Below are 7,003 nucleotides of genomic sequence, written 5' to 3'. Positions count from 1 at the left end.
AGAAGCACTTGACAAGTGTTGACTAATCCCTTCTTTGAAACACTCTTCTCACGTAACCTCTTTGTCAATTCACTTTGCTGGCTGTTCTCTTGTCCCTTGGACCTAGTCCCTCTTTCTCCTCCCACCTGATAAATATGAGTCCTTCTGGAGTTAAGTTCTGGTCTTCCCTTCTGTTTTTATACTCTATCCTGAGGGAACTCATGTACTCCCTCAGCATCATTTGAACGCATCTTTGTGTAAAGAACTCCTGGACCATATTTGTTCATGAGCATTCTACAGAGCTTCAGACTTACATTTCCGCTTTCTTGAGCTATAAATCCACGTGGATATTCTATGTGTTTGAAGACAATGGAATAGTGTGGTGGTTTAAAACAAAAAAAAGCTTTGGGGTTAGACCTGTGTTGGGGTCCCATTTCCACTACTTAACTAGGTATTAATAACTTAATCTACCTACACTGAGTTTCCTCCCATGCCCAATAATATCTCCTCTACTGGCCATTATCAAGATTAAAGGAGATAATGCATGCAAGGTGCCGAACACATGAGCTTAATGAATGGCTTCTTTCTTCTGCATTCTCCATCTCAGTTTATAATGTCCCAGTGCTCTCAGTCACTGATTTAACTACAACTTCCTCTTGCTGCCACCCACATCCAGTTGGTCACCAGATCCTACTGATTGTTCCTCTATAATATCTCTCCTCTAATCCCTCCCTGCCTTTTACTGTTTCCTCTGCCACTGCCCAGCCTGGTCTCCTGCCAGGCTTATTACCCTATGTTTCTAACTACATCCTTGCCACTACAATCATTCTCCTCGAGTCCAGAGTTAGTAATATTACTCCCCTGCTCCAAATACCTAAATAGTTCCTCAGAACTTTAGAAAAAATTTATCTCATTTGTCTGGTATTTCGTGCCTTTCAAGCAATGGAACAAACTGGCCTTTCTATCTTCAGCCAGTACACCCCACAAACCCATGCATAAGCCACGCCAAGCCAACCCAATACATTGTCACCTGTCTTTGCTTTTGTTCATGCTGTTTCCTAAGCTTGAGATGCCCATTCTCCATCCCCACTCGACCTATCGAAATTTCTAACTCTCTCAAACAGATATTTGTACCTCCATGTTTATAGCTGCATATTCACAATAGCCAAAAGGTGGAAACAGCACAAACGGCTATCAACAGATTAATAAACAAAATGTGCTGTATACGTGCAATGGGAATATTATGTAGCCTTATAAAAGGAAGGAAATTCTGACACATGCTATATGGGTGAACCTTGAAGACATTATGCTAAGTGAAATCAGCCAGTCACAAAAGAACAAATACTGTAGGATTACACTTATCTGAGGTACCCAAAGGAATCAAATTCACAGAGACTGAAAGCAGAATGACTATGGGAGGGGAAAATTGGGAGTTGTCATTTAATGGGTACAGTTTCAGTTTTGTAAGATGAAAAACGTTTTGGAGATGGATGGTGGTGACAGTTTTTTGGCAACAATGCAAATGTACTTAATGCCACATAACCGTACATTTAAAAATGGTTAAAATGGTCGATTTTATGTGATGTATATTTTATCTCAATTAAAATTTTTTCCTAACTCATCTTAAGTTACATATATTAAGTACCAGGGACCTAGGCACCTGGAATACAAACAAACAAACAGATAAATAATAAAGTGCTACCTGTCCCAGAAGGGCATATAATTGAGAAGGCCTCAAATTCTACCTCTACCATGAAAAACTCCAGGTCATTACACTTGAAATTTAAAGCTTTCTTCTGTCTCTACCTATTTTAGCACTTGTCACATCCTGCTCTATATTATATCTGGTCCTCGTAAACGTTTGTCTCTCTTTTGAGATAATAAAATGCCCTAAGGTCAGGAGCTCTATCTTATCTATTCATTTTTTAAATCTATCATAGCACTTAATACAGTTCATTGCACATAATGGGGGCTCAATAAATACTTGTGGAGTAGAACAGAATGGAAGGGAAGTTAAATTCAGCCATCAATGATGTTTCAGGCCGAAAATGACAGCATCTCTTAGACAGGCCTTCCTCAAAAGGGGCATACTGACCAATAACATACTCTAACACGAAGGTCAAAGGGGAGCCCCGCCTCTCTAACACAACTACATCACTCAGTACCGGGTACTTACAGCTGCTCTGGATTCCATTTAGGATCCTCAGTAAATGGGCTATCATCTCACATTTGAATGAATTTTCTAAGATTTCAAATTTAAAGCCATGGTTTAAACATAGATGGATGGACTTCGGCACTGTCTGGCATGTTTACTGTCAGAACTGTGAACCGATCATTAAGAGTTTTGTGAAAAGAGGTATAGCCACTAACAGTTGGTTTCCCTTCCTGACCCACTGGAGTTTGGAGGAGTCCATCTGACAGCTGGTTTGGTTTTGAGTACATGGCAATAATAATCAGCACAAAGAGCACTTGGGAATCTACAACTTTCTATCTTCTGATAACCCTTTAATTATAAATCATCCAGGTAGCATCAGGCACTTAAGACTATTTTCTTGAGTACTAGGAAAAATTTTCCTTCATCAGGATGGGATTTCTCTTTTCATCTTCAGGAGCAGAGTTCTCTGTTACCATCTAGATGAGACTTAGGTCCCCGGGTGCTTAATAATTATGCCTAATAATTTACTGAGCGACTACTGTGTGCCAAGAACTGTGCAAGGCACTTCTTATCTCAGTCTTCTTGGCAATGCTATAAGATAGTAAGGTGGATTTCTGTTTTTGTGACTACCCGAGATTCTTTTCCTCTTCTTTCATTGATAGCACCAACTTTCCCTTTAGGGAGCTTGCAGACTCATTCCATGTGGCCTCAGGTACCTGTCAAGCCCACAGCTTCCTAACACCAAGGAATGGGTGGGTGATGGAAGTGAGGCCATTCAGACTCTGTCAGGAGTGTTGATTATTGATTCGTGGGCTGAGTGACAAGAGTAGCTGGCTGTAGGTAAGTTATTCCAGAGTGCACTCCCCCGAATTCCTGAATGATATCCGCAGAGTAGCCCCAGTGCCTGTTTTCCCCCAGGCCTGATCACTTAGCTTTTCCTTCAACTTTTCGACATACTAAATTTTGTTCTAATAAATTCGGTTTTTTAAAAAAATCTAATTTTAGCCAGAATCAGTTGTTGGTAACCTGAAAATCTGCCTCATAAGGTAGTATATTTGTTTCTATTGCTGTGTAACAAACTTTACCACACCTAGCTGCTGACAAATACACACGTTTATGCTCTCACAGTATCTATGGGTCAAGGCTCCAGGCATAGCTAAACTGGGTCCTCAGCTCAGGGTCTCACAGGCTGCAGTCAAGGTGATGGCCAGGGCTAAGGTCTCATGTGAGGTTTTGGAGGTCTCTTCAGAGCTCATGTGGTTGTTGGCAGAATTCTTCTCCTTGTGGTTGTAGGACTGAAGTCTCTTTTTCTTGCTGATTGTCTGCTGAGGCTGCCTATTGTCAGCTCCAGAGGCCCCTGCAGTTCTTTGCCACATGCATAGACGTCTCACAACAGGAGAGTTTGCTTCTTCAATCCTGGCAAGATTAAAGAAGCAAACATTGAATGTCTCTCTCACTTTGAATGTCTCCCTTCAGGGAGGCCCTGGACCCTCCTTTAAAAGGCTTACCTGATTACGTCAGGTCCACCCAGGATAATCACCCTTTTGATTAACTCAGTCAGATGATTAAAACCTTAATTACATCTGAAAAATCCCATCTCTTTTGTCACATAATCTAATCACTAGAGTAAAATCCCACACATTCATCCCACAGTCAAGGAGAGGTGATTAGACAAAGAATACAACCAGCTGGGGGGAAACTTGGGGGCCCGCTTATAATTCTACCTAACACAGATACCTACTCTTATTATCCCCATTTTACAGATGAATAAACTAAGGTTTAGAGATGTAAGTCATTGGTCAAAATGACAAACTTCTAAATGTTAATGTCAAGTTTTGAACTAGGCCGATGGCCAGTGTTTAAGCTAACTCATGGTATTCTTGAAATGATTTTTATTTCCTTCATCTAAATCTTGTGCTTGCAAAAACTTTTCTGTATTTTTAAGAGTTTGTCTAGCTTTTTCCACCTTTTCTGAATACTCTCGTTCTCTACATCACATGTCTGTATAGACAATGGGGGCAAGTCACTACAGAGATACTAAGGCATTTGACATCTTTAGAACAATATCATACGTGAGTCATCATGCTAGACATCATGAGAAAACCCAAGTGGACCCTCAAGAAACCCATTTTCTGTCAGAAGATACAAGATCAGTCAAAAAAGTATGAATGCATGTGGGAAAATAGTAAAAGAGTGCACGAAGAGGGAATAATGAATTCTAACTGGAATGAAAGGATGAGAGAAGTTTTCTCAAAGGAAATGAATAGGATCTTGCCTTATAGGAAAGTGAGGAGGTGGCAGGGAACATGGGGAAGAAGCTTCCTGAAGCTCCAACCTCTCATGAGTTCCTCCTCACTTGATCCTTGCTCACGTAAGTAGACACAAAAGAAGTCTTTTCAGAATTAAAAATATGATAAAGTTACCCCACATCTTGAGATTCTGCTTTCTCTGGTTGACCTAAGGTAGTTTAGAAACCAAGGAAAATAAATCAATTTTGATCAAAATATAGAAAAATAATCTCACACTAAATAATATCATCTAAAGCATGTTTTCACTGGGCTATTAATGTGTATAGTATACCAGCTTATTGACTGTACTTTTCTTATGTGATTTATCCTATTACTTTTTGGAGAATCCATTTTTTTCTCTTAGGCCCAAGGTGCCATTGATGGCTAATAAGGCAAATAGCACTAATATCACTAGGGAAGGTACAGAAAACAGAGGAGAAAATAGCATTCTAAATTACATCAAACCGTAGTATATCTATACCAGAAATACAATGTGTATTTGTTTTGCTAGAAATTTTATATGAAACAGTAAAACAAATGATGTGAAAATAGGGCTGTTTAAAGTAGTTGCTAGGATATTGGGGACTTTTAAATTAAAATTTCCAGATATCAAGAGCCCATATTTCAGCTAAATTTGTTCTTCTATTTATTCAACAAATATTAATTGAGTATCTACTATATGCCAGGTAATATACTAGGTTCTGGGAGTAAAACACATTAAATAAAACACATATCATCACTCTCCTTAGGATGTAAAATACAGTGGAGATGTTATCAATATATGGGCAATTATAATACATCACAATATATTCTAGAGAAATACTGGTGGCAAAAGTACAAAAATAAAGAAATATCGTAGAGAGTACAAGATGCTTTGGGAATAGGAAGGAAAATAATTTTGTTGATTTTAAGGGAACCTTGTGAGGTTTCCTGGAAGAGGTGGCATTTAAGTTGATATATGAAGATAAAATGGGAGAATATGGGACACCAGATAATCAGCCAAAGATCAATGAGTACCAAAAACATTGTGACGCTCATCTGGGGACAAGAAGGAGGTAACGAAGGACTTTCTTTAAATTTATTTGAAAATGTTAAGATTAAAAAAAAATCCTCCTACACAAAGATGCTTCATTATATCACTTACCAGCCCAAATCTATGAGCTATCCACACTTACCCGCAACATCTAGGCAAGAACTTATCTTGCTTCTCTGCAACAGCCTTTGCCTGGAATTCATCTCCACTAGGCTCTGAAATCTTGCTTCTGCAATGACAAGCACCATCTCCTTCACCAGCCACTGTGAACTTGGAATTTACAAATGCTGCAACCTTGTGCTCATTGGTGCAGTCAGTGCCAGCTGCTTCATGGCCTCCAGCAAAAGAACAAATCATTTCAACTATAGACCAAACAAATGCCAAAACTTATAACTTCTCCAAAATGACATCCATGATATAGAACATTTATGGACAATCAACAATATGCCTTATATATTACAATAGATTTTATAGCTTTCTTAATTTTTATATTTTAAAGTCAATTTTTGCTCCAAAACATGTAAATTACATGTATGTATGTATGTACATACCATTCAACTCTGCTATACTCACCTGACCACAATGTACATATAACATTGATGTTCTCTATTTTCATAAAGCTGTAATAGATTACTATTAAAGACTACTTGCTTTTTTTTGGTTAAAAAAAAGCATAAGCTTATAAGTTTTGTAACATATATCAAAATTACATATGCACTTGAATATTTGGCCAGCATTTCTACTCTCTCCTACATAGCTTCCCACATGTGTGTGGCATGACATAGGTACAAGGTTATTCATTGTGGCATCATCTCTAAGAACAAAATAACTAAAAATTCACCAATATAAGACTAGGTTTTAAAATTAAGGCAAATTCTTACAAGGAGATAACATGTAGCCATAAAAAGAATATCTATATGTCCTGACAATGGAATGATTCTGAAGACATGTTGTTAAGTTCAGAAAGCAAGGTGCGGGATCAGTGAGCATAGGATGTTTTGTATAAGAAAAGGAGAATACATAAAGAACATATATATATATATATATATATGTGTATATATATATATATACACATGTATATTTAATATATGTTGCTATACATGGCATGTTACTGTCCCCCTAAAAGTTATATGTTGATCCCCAGTATGATGGCATTATGAGATGGGGCCTTAGGGAGGTGATTAGGTCCTGAGTGCAGAGCTCTCATGAATGAGATTAGTGACCTTAAAAATGAGACTCTGGGGAGCTCTCTTGCCCCTTCCATCATGTGAAAACACAGCAATAATGAACCCATTACATGGTAACAGAAATATCATATTTTTATTAAAAATAGCTGGGTTTTTCAAAATAAAAAGTTAAGAGTGGCGTATTTTTGCAAATCTCTTGAATGTCTGGTTTACTAGAAGACATCTGGATTCTCATATCTGCTTCTGCATTCAATCTGTTGTGATATGTTGTTCTGGCAGAAGTATAAGAAGAAAATATGGTTTCACACAGTTAAGAGGCTGGAAAACAGAAGTATTTCAAAAGGCATTTTAGATGATTGTA

Source organism: Stenella coeruleoalba (genome assembly GCF_951394435.1).
Source record: "Stenella coeruleoalba genome assembly, chromosome: 12".
Classification (NCBI taxonomy): Eukaryota; Metazoa; Chordata; class Mammalia; order Artiodactyla; family Delphinidae; genus Stenella; species Stenella coeruleoalba.
Note: the sequence above shows the minus strand (reverse complement) of the source record.